Source organism: Gopherus evgoodei, chromosome 3 (assembly GCF_007399415.2).
Source record: "Gopherus evgoodei ecotype Sinaloan lineage chromosome 3, rGopEvg1_v1.p, whole genome shotgun sequence".
NCBI lineage: Eukaryota > Metazoa > Chordata > Testudines > Testudinidae > Gopherus > Gopherus evgoodei.
The window spans coordinates 8,366,410-8,386,981 of NC_044324.1; positions in this window are offsets into that span (position 1 = coordinate 8,366,410).

The window sequence follows — 20,572 nt, forward strand, 5'->3', positions numbered from 1 at the left end:
TAACAAAATTCATGTGGCAGGGTGGGGCCAAGGGGTTCAGAGTGTGGGACGGGGCTCAGGGCTGGGGCAGAGTATTGGGGTGTGGGGGAGTGAGGGATACAGCTGGGGATGCAGGCTCTGGGGTGGGGCTGGGGATGAGGGACTCAGGGCTGGGGTGCAGGGGGTGAGGGCTCCATCTTGGGGTGTGGTCTCTGGGCTAGGGATGAGGGGTTTGTGGCCAGGCTGCCCTGGGACTACAGGAAGGGGGGGAGAGGACTCCCCGCAGCTCTCTCTCTCCGCAGCAGCACCTGGGCTGGGGGGAGAGGCACCTCTCCCTAACGCGGCAGCTCCAGGGCTGGGGCCACAGGATAGGTGCTTCTTCCCTGGCTGCAGCAGATCCGGGGCTGGGAGAGAAGCATATCTCCCTGCTGCAGCCCTGAGTGCCTGCACAGTGCTTAATATGCTGCTGCGCAGCTTAGAGGGAACTTAGGTTCAACTTGTGGGAAATCACTATCTTAAATGGTGACATTCATAAAATTTAGATTTTTCTAATTTAATGCACTTTTCATCTAAATTAGCAAAATCTTGTTTTACTTGTGTGTAAATTTTAAAAAGAGGTTCCACAGGAGCAATGGCCATCTGCCCCTCCTCTGGTTTAGAGGTAGAGATTCTGGCCCACCAGCCATTCTAGCACCAATGAAGTCATGTGATCATAAAAATAGACTTGATAATGTTTTGTTTTTAATAATGTATTAAATATGGTAAATGAGAGTCACAGTAAAACCCTAGGAAGTGTTATAAGAAGATATGAAGGGTTTCAGAGTAGTAGCTACGTTAGTTTGTTTCCGCAAAAAGAACAGGAGTACTTGTGGCACCTTAGAGACTAAGACATTTATTGTAGTATAAGCTTTCATGGGCTACAGCCCGCTTAATCGGATATGAAGGTTTCTTGAGAATTAAAGAATTAAAAGGTATGAAACTCCCTTTCCTGGAGGTGGCCAGTTCAGGCAAGTGGAACAGCTGAGCAAACCAATTAGTGAACACCTCTGTGCAGATGTGTCACTTGTATGTACACACCTGAATGGAGACTGTGAGTATTTAAAGAGCAGGGTGTATTGTGGGGGAGCGGGAAGGTGTCAGAAACTCATTATGTCATTTCAGAGAGGGAAGAGCAGCCTTGTCTAGACCTTCCCCACCCCCTAGCCTTCCTTTTGCCCCTGTTACTGTACGTGATCAGCTTGCTCCAGCACCCGCAACAGGAAAGTAACAGGTTCTACTGGGGAACGTTTTATAACACTACAGCAGCTGGGGGGCTCTTGCTGTGGCCCAGGTATGATGTTCCAGGCTGCAATCCTGTCTAGTGCAGGGCTGTGTCACCTGACCTGCAATGGGGGGTGTGCCTCACAAGACCGGCGCTGGGGTTTGAGCGCCCTAGGCGCATGGTAATTTCGCCGCCCCACGCACTGGTCTCACGGCTCCGGTGGAGCTGCCGCAGTCGTGGCTGCAGACGGTTGGCTGCCCCGCAGCTCTGGTGGAGCTGCCGCAGTCGTGCCTGCGGGAGGTCCACTGGAGCCACGCGAGCAGCCGACCGTCCGCAGGCACGACTGCGGCAGCTCCACCGGAGCCACCTGCCGCCCCCTCTGGCAAAACGCCGCCCACCAGTAATCCTGGCGCCCTAGGCAATTGCCTAGGCCGCCTAAATGAAAGCTCCGGCCCTGGTGCCTCACCATGCTGCTCTGTTATAGCGCTGACTTGGGAGCTCACAAATAGCCTGTTGGCGTGCTGCTCCCCCCTCTCCTCCCAAGTGTCTGTGCATGGCTACAACTCTGATCCCAGAGCTTGTCAGCACTCACTAGTCACACTTTGCTTCCATCAGACCTGGGCTACCACATGCAGAGTGACCCCAACACACTCCCTGTCCTGAACTTTACGTCAAAAACGTGTTGTGCACTGTCTAGCCCTCTCTGGACAGGCCAGATAGATTAGGTCTGTTGTACCTCTAGGAGGTCAATGTACAAAAATCTGCCACCTTGTGGATTATTCCATTTACAGTTCACAACACTGGATTAGTTTTGGTTCAAGAATAAACAAGTTTATTTAACTACATAGAGAGGTTTTAAGTGAACACAAGTAATAAGGCATTAAAGAAGAAATGGTTACAAGAAAAAATAAAGATAAAATGTTTTCTAAACTTAACAAACTAGGCTTGTGAAGTCCCTTCTTACAGGTTCCAGTAATTATTGCTGCCCAAACTCTCAGGCCAGGATCTGCTTCCAGGATCCAGCAGCTGTTTCTCTGGTCATAGGTGAAAGGAAGATGAGGAGGGAGAGAGAACTTGGATGTTTTGCCCTTCACTTTTATAGCTCAGTCACCCTTTGAAAAACATTTTCCTGAGTGTTCACATTAGGTGAAGTTCTTTCTTGCTGAGAGCAAGGAGACATGGATTTTGGTGGAAGAAGGAGGCTTTGTGCTGTTTCTGTTCATCTGTGTATGCTGCTTCTTTCTTCCCCCGCTTGTCCTCTGTGGAATCTGTTTACAGCTGAAATGCAAATTGAGGCAAACACACATCCCTTTCTTTAGGACAGGTGTGCTTGATCAGTTCCACCTAATCAGGCTACGTGAATTGGAACTTGTGCTTTTAATACCCTCTAGGTGGAATTTCATAACTTTACATAGACTGTAGCTACAGCCATTTTACCAAGATAGTACTGATCACTGAGTTTCAGATGCTTCCTCAGAGGCATATTTTGTCCAAAGATTGTTACAATAGTGTGTAGGGTGTGAATACAGGGGTGCATTTGGTCACAGCGGGCTGGGAATTATCCATTTGTGGAGGACTCTCTAACCATACCCTTCCCTGGAAATTGCCAGACAATGAAGGGAAGGAGAGAATTCTTGCTCCAATTCCGAATTGCTGGAAATCCCAGGCTCGCTGGAATTTATCTGCTTCACCACAGCCCCTTGCTAGGTTCTCTAGGTGGCGTCTCATTGCTTCACATTAAAGCTGCTGCCCTTTGAGTCTTTATGTTCTAGGGTGTTTGTTGTCATGAGTGATTGCACCGGCTTGGGCAGGTGCTGGGCAAGGTGAGGGTTATAAAGTTCTGATGAAGTAAATAAAATTACTCTGTGACAAACAGTGGCATTTGTCCCTTAAAGTGTGAAATAGCAACCAGGGGTCACTGCCCAAATGCGGGGGAGGGGGATGGATGGACACATATGGCACTGTCCCACCTGCGACATCCCAGCATCTTGAGTCCCCAAATCCTTGTAGCTGCCATCACTCATTAACAGTGCCTCCTTCCACTCCTTACAGCAGTCCAGGCTGCAGAAAGTTGATGTGCGGGAGATCACAATATAGCCCATGGAGAGCCTGCAACAGAGCAACACCCTGGATAATGACTCCCTGGCCTCTCGTAGTCTCCCATGGGCTGGGGAGGATTCATCTTGGGGGAGGGTCTGTCTGCCCAAATGCAACCCAGAGGGAGGGTCTACACCTCCTATCAGGCTCAGTGAGATGCACTCTCTTGCCCCCCCCGTGGTCTTCTATGAGTCATACAGGATCTGTCTGCCCCAGGCATGGTCCATGCCATGCTGAGGAGAGTTCATGCTGCCTGCCAGGCTCAAGGTGTCACTCCTCCCACATCTTCATGGGGAGTTTGGGGAGATTCTTGTTGCTGTAACGGGATCACAGAGCACGAGTGGCTGGTTGAGTATCTTCAGGGCTATGGGATCTGGACCCGAGAGGTGTGAACTTAGAGTCATGGCTTTGGATTCAAGAGAAAAGGGGCTGAGACTAGAGATGCCCAGAGATGCACTGTCACCCTACAGCTCCAGTACTGCAGCACCCAAAAGTCTCACTCAGGTCTGGGCCTCATTGTGTTGGGTGCTGCATGGAAAATCGGAGAGAAACAGATGTCTGGAGATGGATAGATGAGCATCTCTGGCATACAGAGGAGAGATGGAGAGGGGTGTGTGGGGGGGCATATGGAGGACAGATGGTGATGCTGCAGGCTGACAGGTTTGTGGGTTTGGCTGGTGGCTGATTGCCACAGCAGCTCCTGCCGCCATGTGCTGTGCTGTTTCTGATGCTGCTCTATCGCAGCCGGCACCAAGCAGAACCTGGCCACAGAGCACCACTACAGCCATGGCTACAGCAGGTGTCCTATATGCCTGAGCTGCTCAGGGACAAAAAAGCATGTGGGCTCCTGGCTGCTGAACAACCTGCCCCACATCTCACCCTCTCCTGTTCCCAGAGTAGTCTGCTCACAACAGAAACCAAGACCAGCCCCCAACTGGCCTGGCGCCCACTGCCCCTAATGTGGAAAGCCTGATGTCTGGTGGGGGAAACATCCCAGCATCTCAGCTGTAGTGTCAGGACTTACTATTACAAACGTCTCTCTGTCCCAGTTTCCAACCTGTTGCGGTTACTGACACCTACATGGCAAGTTTTTGCTGTCCTGCTGCAATTTGCTACCCCCACAATTCAGCGGGCCTGGGTCTAGGAGTAGCAATTTGTGACAGATGGGGTAGGTCTTGTTGCAATGTACTACTTCTGGGAAATCTCTATTTGAAATTGGGACACTCATGAAATTAGTTTTCTAACTGAATACATTTTTCTAAATTAGAAAACATTTGTGTTATTGATATCCAAATTTAATATAGAGATTTCATGGAGTAGGAAACTGACAGGGCAGACGCCATCCGTCACCCATTGCTACTCCTGGACCAGGGCTGAGGCAACCAAGGAACTCAGGCACCATTGAAGTTATATGATCACAAATAATAGCCTGACATTAAAAAACAAAAAAAAAAGTATTAAAATCTGTAATTTACTATGTCACAATAAAAACATAGGGGATGTTGTTATAATAATGACATTAATGCTTTTGAAAAGTCAGTAAAAGGAATTAAACTACATTTACAGGAAATTATGATACACAATGGTCAACTCAAGCAATTAGAACAGCAAAAAAGACACACCCTGAGCTGTCACCTGCTAACCCTAATTCCAAACCCTAACTCCTGTTCCCCTAACCTTTGACCCTAGCCCACACCACAACCAACCCTGACCCCTCCCTTCACGCTAGGCAACCCAACCCTGCACCCTAACCCTTCAACTAACCCTGATCCCCGATCATCACCCTATTATATCATAACACCCACCCTGCCCATAACCCTAACCCCTTAACTCTAACCCACCTTTGAACCCAAACTCTTACACAACCTAATCCCTAAAGCTAATCCTAACCCTTGCATTAAGCACAACCCTCTAACCTGCCTCCAAGAATCCAAACCCCTTGCCTCCCCATAATCCAAATCTCCCTCTCAACCACTAACCCTTTCCAAACCTAATTCACACACTAAACTTAACTCCCCCTTACCCTCACCCTAATCCAACCCCTAGACCCTGACCCTGTAATCCCAACCCTCAACCTCCAATTTTCCCCCTCCGTGGATGGCACCGTACTCTTCCCAGTGGGGGGGCTGACTTAGGCTAGAGAGAAAATTGGGGGCCTGCACTCCCTTGCCACAAGGCCCCACCCATCTCTATGACTCTGCTTCCTGCTGCTCTTAAGTGCCAGCGCTGCCCCGCCCTCTGCATTGCCCTCCTCATGGCCAGGTGGTGGCTAGAGCCAGCCATTGGGGAGTGACTGATGTGCTGGCTGGTGCCAGGAGATGGGCAGCTGGGCTGCTCCTGTCATCTTCTCCTGCTGCTGCTCTTGGCCCCTGGGGCTGCGGCTGATCCTCAGCTTCCCGCCACCTTTTGACTGCTTGCAGCCCCCAAGAGCTGCCCGAGTAGGGGAACTTGGCTCTGGCAGAGCCCTCAGGGAGCATCAACCACAGGCGGCAGGCCCAGGAGCCTGGGGCAGAGTGGGTCTGTTTGGGTTGCTGTGGGGCACCCTGAACCCACCGCATGCTCTGGGCTGCACATAGTTAAGTGGGGACTTCTGCACTGCTGCTGGTGGCAGCCCTGTGATCAGAGCTGGGTGGCCAGAGGGCGAACCAGGTTGGCTACTGAAAAGTGTCTCCCCCATGGAGGAGCAGTGACACCCGGCGGCCAGTCAAGGTACTGCACACAGTGTGGTGTTGTCCATGGAGCAGCGGTGACACCAGGTGGCCAGTTGGGGTAATGCACAGACGGTGTTTCCGTTGCAGCGACAGTGACACCCGGTGGTCAGTCAGGGTAATGCATAGAGCATGTTTCCCTTGGCACAGCAGTGACAGCCAGTGGCCAGTCGAGATAATGCACAGAATATCTCCCATGAAGCAGCAGCGACACCCGGTGGCTAGTCAGGGTAATGCAGAGAGTATGTTCCCCTTGGCGTAGCATTGACACCTGGTGGTCAGTTGGGGTAATGCACAGGTGGTGTTTCTATTGGAGCAGCAGTGACAGCCCGTGGCCAGTCCCGGTAATGCCTAGAGTATGTCTCCCTTGGAGCAGCAGTGGCACCCGGTGGTCAGTCAGGGTAATGCACTGAGCACATTTAGTTGGCGCAGCAGTGACATGCAGTGGGCACTTGGGGTAATGCACAAGGGTTCCCTTGTACTAGTAGTGACACCTAGTGACCAGTAGGGATGATGCACAGACAGGGATTCTCTTAGAGGAGCAGTGACACCCGGTGGCCAGTGAGGGTAATGCACAGAGCATGCTTCCCTTGGCATAGCAGTGATACCTGGTGGCCAGTCAGGGTAATGCACAAAAGGCGTTTCCCTTGGCACAGCAGTGACAGCAGGTGACCAGTCAAGGTAATGCACAGACTGTATCGCCCATGAAGCAGCAGTGACATCCAGTTAAGAACATAAGAATGCATGATACGCCCACATCTCGAATACTGTGTACAGATGTGGTCTCCTCACTTCAAAAAAGATATTCTAGCACTAGAAAAGGTTCAGAAAAGGGCAACTAAAATGATTAGGGGGGTGGAGACGGTCCCATATGAGGAAATATTAAAGAGGCTAGGCCTCTTCAGCTTGGAAAAGAGGAGACTAAGGGGGGATATGATAGATGTATATAAAATCATGAGTGATGTGGAGAAAGTGGATAAGGAAAAGTTATTTACTTATTCCCATAATATACAAGAACTAGGGGTCACCAAATGAAATTAATAGGTAGCAGGATTAAAACAAATAAAAGGAAGTTCTTCTTCAAACAGCGCACAGTCAACTTGTGGGACTCCTTACCTGAGGAGGTTTTGAAGGCTGGGATTATAACAATGTTTAAAAGGGAACTGGATAAATTCATGGTGGCTACATCCACAAATGGCTATTAGCCAGGAAGGGTAAAGAATGGTGTCCCTAGTCTCTGTTCATCAGAGAATGGAGATGGATGGCAGGAGAGTGATCACTTGATCATTGCCTGTTAGCATCACTCCCTCTGGGGCACCTGGCATTGACCACTGTCGGTAGACAGATACCAGGCTAGATGGACCTTTGGTCTGACCCGGTATGGCCGTTCTTATGTAGGGTAATGTAGAGAGTATGTTCCCCTTGGCACCACAGTGACAGCCGGTGGCCAGTCAAGGTAATGCATGGGGGGAGGTCTCCCATGGGGCAGCAGTGACACCCAGTAACCAGTTGGGGTAATGCAGGGGGCCAGCAGATGTAGTATCAGCCTCTTTCCATTTGCTGGGGTGGGGGAGCGGGTGAGGGGGGGCTGGAGAAAAAATTGAGAGACTGCAACCCCCTCATCACCTGGCTTCACCTGCATGGGGGGTATGCCTCTGCTCCTCAGTTAAAGGCCAGGCTCATCTCCTCTCCCCCTGGCCAGGATTTGCAGCAATATCATTTTTATTAAAATAAAATAGTAAATGGGATTTAATCCAAGTCCATACAAATAATCTAAATCTGTCCAAGTTTTAGTATTAAATCCCAAATCCTCTTAAATAGCCCATCAGAAACCAAAATTTGGAACTGTAAACAATGCTTAATTTAAAACATAAACATTAAGAAAAACTACTTTGTTTTTAAAAACAAAATTTAACAAATGTTATAAATTATCAAAAAAGAGTGCTACTACGGGATGATAAAATAAATAATCCCTACTATTAAAACCACCTATAAATCAATTGAATAGCTGAATACTGGCCAAATCTTTATAAAAATATGCAGAACTAGGTCAAAACCAGTATTGCATGTCAGATATTCCAATCCAGCAAACATCAATTAAAAGCTCCATCTCAATTTACAAAAAAAAGCCAGTAAACCAAAACAGTCAGCCTTAAACAAACCCGCACATAAGTGAATTTAAAGCTGTACCAACATTGGAACAAACTATGTAATTTTCTAATTCTAACGTCTTCTTTCACCCAGGAGGGAAAGTGTTTTGTAGCCCCAGTAACCATGCTGTCACGCCAGCATTTCTTTCACTCAATAAGGTTTTTACCAAATATAAGTTGCCCTTAAAGTTGTCTAACAGAAATTCTAATTGTATCTTTGCAATAATATCCCAAGTATGCAAGTACGTCCCGTCAGAGCAGCACCACATTCCTCAACTGCTAACGCAAGTGAATAAGTGATACTCTTCTGCTAGAATTCTAGAGATGCGATTGCAAACCCTGGGGCCTGAAGCTAATGGGAGAAAGGTCAGTGAGCGAGCTTGGAGCTCTCCGACGCCACCTGCTGGAGAGCAGAGGGAATTGACCGAGTGATGTACTAGCTAATTTAAATATCAAGGTTGTTTTCTGGTGTCAGGCTTCCACTGCTGGAGATCAAGGGGAGTGATTGAGGGTGGCATATCTTATTTCAGTATTAAGAAGTGGCAGTTTGGGGACAATTTGGGGTAAGTTTTGGGGTTGGGACCCATATTTTTAGTGTAGCTCATTAGGAGGGTGCCACTGACTGAGGGTGTGGTCACCCTGAACTGGAAGCCTGTAGTTTGACGTGGTGAAGGCGCGCTGGGCGCTGTGAATAAACTAAAGAAGAGACATTACATAAAATTACAGAAAATCGGTGTTGTGCCAAAACAATGTTTCCTGGTGGTTCTGGGGCTAAACCTCTGGTTTGTTACCTGGCTGTGTTGGGGGGTGTTAGTGCCCACGGCTTAGGCACGCTACGTGAGGGTGGCTCTGGGTGACTGACCGCAGAACGGAGGAGCGTCAGGGAGCGCTTGAGGTGCGCAGCACAACCTGGACTGGAAGGCAGCGTGGGGCCGGTTAGTGCCCGCTGGGGAGTGTGAGACATGCTGCTCTGTTACGGGGGTGGAGGGGTGCTGACAGTCCGGCCACTTGAGAAGACCAGAGCTGCGGTGCTGGCCTGCCCGGCGTTTTCTGAAAGCTGATCTCCCATTGGGTCCTCACTAAGTGATGTTTTCTGAAAGCTGATCTCCCATTGGGTCCTCACTAAGTGATGTTTTCTCACAGCTAATCTCCCATTGGGCTGTGCCTGGGTGACGCTTTCTGAAAGCAAAGCTGGGCGCAGCCGCCAGGCCCTTGTGCAGTCAGCGCTCAGCGCAGGCCTGCGAGAAGCAGATTGAGGCCGAGTGGTGTCGATTCCGGCTGCCCGGGCGGAGGAACGGAGACCCCCAGCAGCGGGCGCTGCCGTCCTCACTTGCGAAGCCGCAGAGCTCAGGGAGTTCACTGGTTGCACCTGCTTGTGTGCTGGTGTTTTCTGGCAGCCAATGGGCTGTCGCTAGGAGATGTTTTATGACTGAGCTGGCAGCCAATGAGCTGTCAGTGTCACTAGGTGATGGTTTCTGACCGAGCTGGCAGCCAATGGGCTGTCACTGCCTGGGGGTGGAAATTGCTGCTGCAGGCACCTGTGGCTCAGAAACTTCTCCAAGCCCCGGGACCGTTTGCAGTCGCTGAAGGGAGGCGGGAAATCTCCAGGCTGGAGTGAAGGATCCAGTGGGCAGCGAACCCGCCACAGGCCCATGGGCACAGCCACTGCCGCGGGGAGTTGGACCAAACTCCCTGCTTTGCGCTGGGCGCTGCCAGTGAACACGTGCAATGATTGTAGCTGCAGAATCCGCTCCCGTGCGTGTGAGCGAAGTCCCTGTAGCTGGGAGGCCAGTGGAAGCAGGATTCCTGGGGTTTTCCAGTGTGGGAGTTGGGAACTGGGCTCCGGGTTGGAGCGGTGTCGGGCTTAGGTTCGGAACTCGCAGTTAGGGTTGGGAGGAGGATTGGGCACAGTTTGGGTTAAGGGGTTTAGGGTTGGGGACCAGGTTATAGGGTGAGCAATTTTTCATTCAATATGGGTTCCGGAAGGGGTGTGTGTTAAAACTTTGTGTTGGGGGTTAGATTTTGGCGGGAGGATTTGGCCAACAGCAGCAGCATAGAAGTGTCCCAAAGACGTGGAGCGGAAGGACCCCCAGCTGCCGAATGCTCAAAGGAGGAGCGCTGCCACCTAGGGCAGCAAAAACCATGGCGCCACTCCTGACTATGGTGTAACAGTGCCATGGTGCTAGAGAGAATATGATGAGACATTTCCCACTCCTGAGACACCAGGGTCCCCACCTGTTTGCGTCGCTGGCTGCCTGGCTCAGCTGGGCCCTGGGCTGCAGCTCCAGCTGGATGTGGGTGGGGACAGGTGGGGTTTCTTAGCCTCCGTCTCTGTGCTTAGTAAGCTGCTTTGGGTACAGGATTTGAGGAGGTTCGAGGGACCCCGCCCCCCGGCCAGAGCATTGCGTCTCAAGAAAGATGAGACCTGTGGCAGGCTGTGGAGCAGGTGGTTAAGCAGCCGGGAGACCGCATGCTTGTACATCCCTGAGCAGCAGGGTGCGCATTGCATGTAGCACCAGTGTAGCACTGCAAGGGCAGTTTCTACTGGCTGGATGGTGCAGGAAACAGGGGTCCAGAGGTGACAGGGACAGCAGCCATGAGCTGAAGCCACCAACTTAGCAGTCTGTGACATCACCATCCATCCCTTCAGCCCTGTCCAACCCTTCAGCCATCCATGCATCCCCCTGTATGCCATATACATTGCTCCATCCATCCACATGCCTTACACACTCATCTCCATGTGCATCCCTCTGTCTCTCTGATTGGCCCTGCAGTCCTCAGCACAATAAGACCCGGACCTTGAATAAGGCTTTTGGGTGCTGCAGTAATGGAGCTGGACGTGATAGTATGGGTGTGGGCAGCTCTAGTACCAGCCCCATTTCTTCTAAGCCCAAAATCTCTAGAAAGATGGGGTGTGTGTGGAAAGACCAGCCCCCCCCGAGCCTGACAGGCAGGTCACAGCCTTCTCAGTACGGCAGTGTCACTGTTGCTCCATGAAGGAAATGTTCTGTGCATTACCCCACGTGGCCACTCAGTGTCACTGTTGCTCCATGAAGGAACTGCTCTCTGCAGTACCGTGCATGGCCACCCAGTGTCATTGTTGCTGCATGCAGGAAATACTTTGTGCATTGCTTCTCTTGGCCACAGAGTGTCACTGTTGCTCCATGAAGGAAATGCTCTCTACATTACCTCTCGTGACCACATAGTGTCACTGTTGCTCCATGAGGGAAATGCTCTGTTCATTATCTGGCGTGGCCACCCAGTATCATTCTTGCACCATGAGGGATATGCTCTGTGCATTACCCCGTGTGGCCACCCAGTGTCACTGTTGCTCCATGAAGGAACTGCTCTGTGCATTACCTGGCGTGGCCACCCAGTGTCACTATTGCTGCATGAAGGAAATGCTCTGTGCATTACCCTAAGTGACCAGACAGTGTCACTATTACTCCATGAGGGAAATGCTCTCTGCATTACCGGGCATGGCCACCGAGTGTCACTGTTGCTCCATAAGGGAAATGCTCTATGCATTACCTCACGTGGCCACACAGTGTCACTCTTCATCCATGAAGGAAAAGCTCTGTACATTACCCTAAGTGGCCACACAGTGCCACTATTACTCCATGTGGCAAATGGTCTGTACATTACCCTGCGTTGCCATCCAGTGTCACGCTTGCTTCATGAGAGAACTACTCTGTGCATTATCCCAAGTGGCCACACACTGTCACTATTACTCCATGAGGGAAATACTCTGTTCATTAGGCCTAATGACCACATAGTGTCACTGTTGCTCCACGAAGGAAGTGCTCTGTGCATTACCCAAAGTGGCCACACAGTGTCACTATTACTCCACGAAGGAAATGCTCTGTGCATTAACCCACATGGCCACATAGTGTCACTGTTGCTCTAGGAAGGAAATACTCTGTTCATTACCCCATGCTTCCACCCAGTTTCACTGTTACGCCGTGAAGGACATGCTCTTTTTATTATCTCACGTGGCCACTTCGTGTCACTGATGCTCCATGAGGGAAATGCTCTCTGCATTACCTTGCATGGCCACACAGTGTCACTATTGTTTAGTGAAGTAAATGCTCTGTGCATTACCCCACGTGGCCACCCAGTGTCACTGTTGCTCCATGAGGGAAATGCTCTCTGCATTACCCCGTGTTGCCACACAGTGTCACTATTACTCCGTGCAGGAAATTCTCTGTGTATTACCCTGCGTGGCCACACAGTGTCACTGTTGCTCCATGAAGGAAATGCTCTGTGCATTACACCGTGTGACCACTATGTTTCACTGTTGTGTCACGAGGGAAATGCTCTCTGCATTACCACACATGGCCACTCAGTGTCACTGTTGCTCCATGAAGGAAATTATTTGTGCATTACCCTACATGGCCACCCAGTGTCACTGTTGCTCCATGAAGGAAATCTGTGCATTACCCCATGTGACCACCCAGTGTCACTATTACTCTCTGAGGGTAATGCTCTGTGCATTACCCCTTGTGGCAACACAGTGTCACTGTTGCTTCATGAAGGAAATCTGTGCATTACCCCATGTGACCACCCAGTGTCACTATTATTCCCTGAGGGAAATGCTCTGTGCATTACTCCACATGGCCACGCAGTTTCACTGCTGCTCCATGAAGGAAATCCTCTGTGCATTACCCCGGATTGCACCCAGTGTCACTGTTGCTTCATGAGAGAAATTCTCTGTGCAATACCCCAAGTGGTCACACCGTGTCACTGTTGCTACTTAAAGAAATACTGTCTGCATTATACTGTATAACCTGACAGTATCACTGTTTCTCCATGAAGGAAGTGCTCTGTGCATTATGCTGCGTAGCCACCCAGTACCACTGTTGATCCATGGAGGAAATCCTGTGTGCATTACCCCACGTGGCCACCCAGTGTCACTGTTGCTTCATTAGGGAAATGCTCTGTGCATTACCCTATGTGGCCACACAGTGTCACTATTATTCCATGAAGGAAATGCTCTCTGCATTACCGCGCATGGCCGCTGAGTGTCACTGTTGCTCCATGAGGGACATTATTTGTGCGTTACACGGTGTGGCCACCCAACGTGACTCTTGATCTATGAGGGAAATGCTCTGTACATTACCCCAAGTCGCCACACAGTGCCACTATTACTCCATGTGGGAAATGTTCTGTTCATTACCCTGCGTTGCCATCCAGTGTCACTCTTGCTTCATGAGAGAACAGCTCCGTGCATTGCCCAAGTGGCCACACAGTGTCACTGTTGCTCCTTAAAGAAATACTCTCTGCATTATGCAGCATGGCAACACAGTGTCTCTGTTGCTCCATGAAGGAAATGCTCCTTGTATTACCCTGCATGGCCACACAGTGTCACTGCTGATCCTTGAAGGAAATCCTCTGTGCATTATCCTGCATTACCACCCAGTATCACTGTTGCTCCATGAGGGAAATGCTCTGTGCATTACCCCAAGTGGCCACACAGTGTCACTGTTGCTCCATGAGGAAAATGCTCTCTGCATTACCTTGCATGGCCACACAGTGTCACTGTTGTTTAGTGAAGTAAATGCTCTGTGCATTACCCTACGTGGCTACCCAGTGTCATTGTTGCTCCATGAGGGAAATGCTCTCTGCATTACCCCATGTGGCCACACATGTGTCACTATTACTCCATGCAGGAAATTCTCTGTGTATTACCCTGCGTGGCCACACAGGGTCACTGTTGCTCCATGAAGGAAATCCTCTGTGCATTACCCCGTCTGACCACTATGTTTCACTGTTGTATCATGAGGAAAATGCTCTGTGCATTACCCGATGTGGCCACCCAGCGTCACTGTTGCTCCATGAAGGAAATGCTCTGTGCCTTTCTCCACGTGGCCATCCAGTGTCTCTGTTGATCCATGAGGGAAATGCTGTCTGCATTACCACACATGGCCACCCAGTGTCACTGTTGCTCTGTGCATTAACCCTTGCGGCAACACAGTGTCACTGTTGCTTCATGAAGGAAATCTGTGCATTACCCCATGTGGCCACCCAGTGTCACTATTACTCCCTGAGGGAAATGCACTGTGCATTACTCCGCATGGCCACCCAGTTTCACTGCTGCTCCATAAAGGAAATCCTCTGTGCATTATCTTGCATTGCACCCAGTGTCACTGTTGCTTCATGAGAGAAATTCTCTGTGCATTACCCCAAATGGTCGCACCGTGTCACTGTTGCTCCTTAAAGAAATACTGTCTGCATTATACTGCATAGCCACACAGTATCTCTGTTTCTCCATGAAGGAAGTGCTCTGTGCATAATGCTGCGTAGCCACCCAGTGTCACTGTTCATCCATGGAGGAAATCCTGTGTGCATTACCCCATGTGGCCACCCAGTGTCACTGTTCCTCCATGAAAAAATTCCTCTGTGCATCACCCTGCATTGCACCCAATGTCAGTGTTGCTTCATGGGAGAAATTCTCTGTGCATTACCCCAGGCGGTGGCACCGTGTCACTATTACTCCATGAAAGAAATGCTGTGTGCATTACCCGGCGTGGCCACACAGTGTCACTGTTGCTCCATGAAGGAATGCTCTGTTTATTACCCCATGTTTCTACCCAGTGTCACTGTTGCGTCGTAAAGGGCATGCTCTGTTTATTATGTCGCGTGGCCACTCCGTGTTACTGTTGCACCGTGAAGGACATGCTCTCTGCATTACCCCATGTGGCCACACAGAGTCACTGTTGCTCCATGAGGAAAACGCTCTCTGCCTTACCTTGCATGGCCACACAGTGTCACTGTTGTTTAGTGAAGGAAATGCTCTGTGCATTACCCTACGTGGCCACCCAGTGTCACTGTTGCTCCATGAGGAAAATACCCTGTGTATTTCCCCAGCTGGCTGCATAGCGTTACTCTTCTGCATGAGGGAAATGCTCACTGCATTACCGCACATGGCCACCAAATGTCACTGTTGCTCCATGAAGGAAATGCTCTCTGCATTACTGCGCATGGCCAGCGAGTGTCACTATTGCTCCATGAATGAAATCCTCTGTACATTACCCCAAGCGGCCACACAGTGTCACTATTACTACATGAGGGAAATGCTAAGTTCATTAGGCCTAATGGCCATACAGTGTCACTGTTGCTCCTTAAAGAAATACTCTCTGCATTATGCAGCATGGCCACACGGTGTCACTGTTGCTCCATGAAGGAAATGCTCTTTTCATTACCCTGTGTGGCCACACAGTGTCACTGCTGGTCCATGAAGGAAATCCTCTGTGCATTATCCTGCGCTGCCACACAGTGTCACTGTTGCTTCATGAGAGAATGCTCTGTGCATTACCTCAAGTGGCCACACGGTGTCACTATTACTCCATAAAGGAAATGCTCTGTGTATTGCCCCGCGTGGGCACCCAGTGTCACTGTTGCTCTGAGAAGGAAATGCTCGGTGCATTACCACGTGTGGCCACTCTGTGTCACTGTTGCTCCATGAGGGAAATGCTCTGTGCATTACCCCATGTGGTCACAGAGAGTCACTGTTGCTCCATGAGGAAAATGCTGTGTGCATTACCTGGTGTGGCCACACAATGTCACTTTTGTTCAATGAAGGAAATGCTCTGTGCATTTCCCTGCGTGGCCACCCAGTGTCACTGTTGCTCCATGAGGGAAATGCTCTCTGCATTACCGTGCATGGCCACCCAGTGTCACTGTTGCTCCATGAATGAAATCGTCTGTGCGTTACCCCAAGTGGCCACACAGTGTCACTGTTGGTCAATGAAGGAAATTCTTTGTGCTTTACCCCGCGTGGCCACACAGTGTCACTGTTGCTTCATGAAGGAAATGCTCTGTGCATTTCTGGCATGGCCGCACAATGTCACTGTTTCTCCATGAAGGAAATGCTCTCTGCATTACCGCGCATGCAACCGAGTGTCACTGTTGCTCCATAAGAAAAATGCTCTGTGCATTACCCCTCATGGCCATACAGTGTCACTGTTGCTCCATGAGGAAAATGCTCTGTGCATTACCTGGCGTAGTCACACAGTGTCACTGTTTTTCCATGAAGGAAATGCTCTGTTCATATCCGCACGTGGCCACCTAGTGTCACAATTACTCCATGAGGGAAATGCTCTGTGCATTGCCTGCATGGCCACACAGTGTTACTGTTGCTCGATGAAGGAAATCCTCTGTGCATTATCCGAAGAGGCCACACAGTGCCACTATTACTCCATGTGGGAAATGCTCTGTGCCTTAGCCCTAATGGCCACACAGTGTCACTGTTGCTCCTTAAAGAAATACTCTCTACATTATGCTGCATGACTACCCAGTGTCACTGTTGCTTCATGAAGGAAATCCTCTGTGCCTTACCCTGTGTTGCCACCCAGTGTCACTGTTGCTTCATGAGAGAAATACTATGTGCATTACCCCAAGTGGCCACACAGTGTCACTATTACTCCATGAAGGAAATGTTCTGTGCATTACCCCGTGTGGCCACCCATTGTCACTGTTGCTACATGAGGGAAATGCTCTGTGCATTAACCCAAGTGGCCACACTGTGTCACTGTCCCTTGATGAGGGAAATGATTTGTTCATTACCTGGTGTGACAAAGTCGGACAGTCCTTAATGTTTCCTCTGACGTCTTTGTTTGTGCCTCAGTTTCCCTTATGCATTTCTTAGGTATCTAGGGGGTGAGAGTGTTGCAGAACAAAGGACCAGTGCCCTTAAATGGCAGGCATTCTATCTCCTTGCAACTAATGGCCGAGGCCATCCCCCCCTGCAAGGAGATACCTAATGGTGTTGGAGAACAAAGGAATCAGGTGACCTCCTGGCCCAGGAAAGGAACAAAGCCCAGAAAAGGAGGGGCTGGAGGTGAATCACTTTGGAGCTGGCAGGGGACTTTGAGTGAAGTGCAGACGTGGGTGTCTGGCTCGCCATCCCCAGGATGGACATGGCTGAGGGGTCCTGTTCTCTGTACCTACAAGCTCTGCTTTAGACCACATTCCTGTCATCTAATAAACCTCTGTTTTACTGGCTGGCTAAGAGCCACGTCTGACTGTGAAGTGGGGGGCGCAGGACCCTCTGGCTTCCCCAGAACCCCACCAGGGTGGACTCGCTGTGGGAAACACACGGAGGGGCAGAGGATGCTGAATGGTCCAAGGTCAGATCCAAGAAGGTGGAAGCCATTTGAGCTTCTTGCCCTGCTCACAAGGAGGAAACATCACTAGAGTCCTGACAGGCTTTGTAGGGAGCAGTTCCAGAGCATCACCCAGGAACTCCATGACACCTGGATTGGCCATCTGGTTTCACTCTTGCTCCAGGAGGGAAATACTTAGTGAAACCAGGTGGCCACTCCAGGTAATGTACACAGCGTCTCCTTCAATGCATTCCAGCCTGCCCCTCACTGGGACCCAATCAACCTCCTCCAACTTGCTCCTGCGTCTCCAGGCTTGCCAGCACTCCGCTCACCCCACCCAAGCTGCCCCCTGTACGTGGACTTTCCCTTGGCCCTCCCAATCCACCCCATCTGTTCCCCAACTCAGGGTACCCGAACATCCTCCTGGACACCCCGTCCCTACACCCCAACCCCAATTGGCTCCATCCTATTTCTCCATTGCTGGGCCCCACTTTCCCAGCATTGCACTCCCCCACACCATCCACAGCCTGCCAGGTTTCCCTCTTCAATTCCTGTTCCCCTTCTCGGCCACACCGGGGCCTTTCAACCCACCTCCACCCTGCCTTTACTCTCTTCTGAATTCCACATTCCCTCAATACACCTTGGGAGCCCTACACCCCTCTACCTCACTGTGCAGCCTCCACCCCCATATATCCCAGGCAGTCATTAAGACGACTAAGCCACTGATGCCTACTGAACTTATCCATAGATCAGCCCCATAGATTCTCTCTCTCCTCTCCTCATGCCGTCTCCCTTCGTAGGACAAAGGCAGGTGTGGTAGGTGTGCATCCCCACAGGCTAGGTCTCGGGAGCCATGGAGAAGTAGGAGGGGATGAAAATCATGCAGGGCAGTGGGTGCGAGAGTGGAGCACTGACTGTCAGTATTAACTCGGTCTCTGTTCATTGAGGGAGGCCGATGTAGATAGGATGGAAGAGGAAGGCAGGGATGAGGGCAAGAGCTCTGTGTAGTGATGGCTCATGCTTGGCTTTTGCAGCTGCTCTGACAGAGGAATTGTTGTTCTGGAGCCCTAGCCAGAGGAGAAGCTGGTAGAAGTGGATCTGAGCAGCCTGGATATCCTCCCAAGCAGATATGAACAGTCCTCAGCTTTCTGCCTCCCTCATAACTACACTTCATGATTTTTAGCGGTGTGGTTTAAGCATAAGATAAATGCATAGTAGAGGCTGAGTACAGACAGCTGCTTCCCTTTAGGTGATGCTTGGTTTCTCATAAAAGTTTTCCTCCTTGTTCTGGGTATGGGAGGAGAATTTCCCTATTTTTGGAGCAGCTGTGGGATTACGACCTGGGAAAGAGACAATAATCTCCTCTGTACAGTGACTGTTTTGGGTGCAGGTGCAGGTGCAACAGGCTCCTTAACATCAGAATGTAAGAATGGCAATACTGGGTCAGACCAAAGGTCCATCTAGCCCAGTATCCTGTCTTCCGACTGGGTAATACCAGGTTGAAGGACATAAATCCACACTGTGTAGAGGTCAAGCATAAGAGTTTATCAAACACAGTGCTGGCGGAATGCTACCTTGCTTATTAGTCTTAGAGACACTGTCAATTAATTGATTACAATAGAATATATAGATTTTCCATGGGCGGGGGAAAGTGACGGGGGAGGCAACTCCACCCCCCGGGATAGGTTTTGCAGCAAGTCAAGATAAAGGTCTAGAGAACATGACCTACGGAGGAAGGCTGAAAGAATTGGGTTTGTTTAGTTTGGAAAAAAGACAGAGGGGACATGATAGCAGTTTTCAGGTATCTCAAAGGGTGTCATAAGGAAGAGGGAGAAAACTTGTTCATCTTAGCCCCTAAGGATAGAGCAAGAAGCAATGGGCTTAAACTGCAGCAAGGGAGGTTTAGGTTGGACATTAGGAAAAAGTTCCTGTCAGGGTGGTTAAACATTGGAATAAACTGCCTAGGGAGGTTGTGGAATCTCCATCTCTGGAATTATTTAAGAGTAGGTTAGATAAATGTCAATCAGGGAGGGTCTAGACCAGGGGCAGGTAACCTACGGCACAGGTGCCAAAGGCGGCATGTGAACTGATTTTCAGTGGCACTCACACTGCCTAGGTCCTGGCCAACAATCCAGGGGGCTCTGCATTTTAATTTAATTTTAAATGAAGCTTTTTAAACATTTTAAAAACCTTATTTACTTTATATACAACAATAGTTCAGTTATATATTACAGACTTATAGAATGAGACCTTCTAAAAGTGTTATCATGTATTACTGGGATGCAAAACCTAAAATTAGAGCAAATAAATGAAGACCCGGCACACCACTTCTAAAAGGTTGCTGACCACTGGTCTAGACGGTATTTGGTCCTGCCATGAGGGTAGGGGACTGGACTCGATGACCTCTCAAGGTTCCTTTTAGTGGTGGGACACCTGCACCCCAATCCTCCTCAGGCAAAAATCATCTACTCTCCCCTATCCCTTGCATCCTTCCTGCTCCTGCCCAGTCCCATGTCCCCTGAGCGGGTCCTCAGACAAGCTGTCCCCACTTCAACTCAGATGGGCTTAGCCACAACCTGACACCTCAAAACTGCCAGAAGCCTGGAATACCTCCGCTTATCCCCCATCTCCCACCTTCCCCCCGCCAATTCCTCTCAGCCTCAATCTTCCTGGAGACCCACCCCTGTATGACCCCCCCGACCCTCGGCTCCCAGCCCCCATTATTGCCATGTGCCCAGCTACGCCCTGCTGGGGGGAGGGGGGGCGGAGAGAAGGAAAGAAGCAGAAGTTTCTGGGAGTTGTAGTGTGCCCCGGCCTACAACTCCCATCAGCCCCGCGGATCCAGCGGCACCGTGGGAGAGGCGGAGTCTGGTGCTGGCTTCTCGCAGCGGCCAGGGCGGGGCCCGGCGCCTTTGGTTTGGGTGGGCGGTGCTTTTGGCGGTACAGCGTCTGTTTGCGGAGCGGGGCCGGAAACGGAAGGGAGAGGAAGTGATATAACCGCTTTGGACGCCAACCGCGGTAACCAGGGAATTAGTTTTGTTCTGTGCCAGTTGCATCCTGGGAGTTGTAGTTTTCAAAGTGTTGCCGCCTCGACTGTGTTTGGTACCGGCACGCCCAGCCTGCCATGGGCCGCCCCCGTCCCCCCGCATCTCCCAGCCCGCACGCACCCACCTTCCCCTGCGCCCTCAGCGCGACGCGACCTTCCCCAACCCCCCCACACCTCGGCCCCCAACCCACCACGCGCCCCCTGTCCCCCCTGCACCTCCCGTCTGC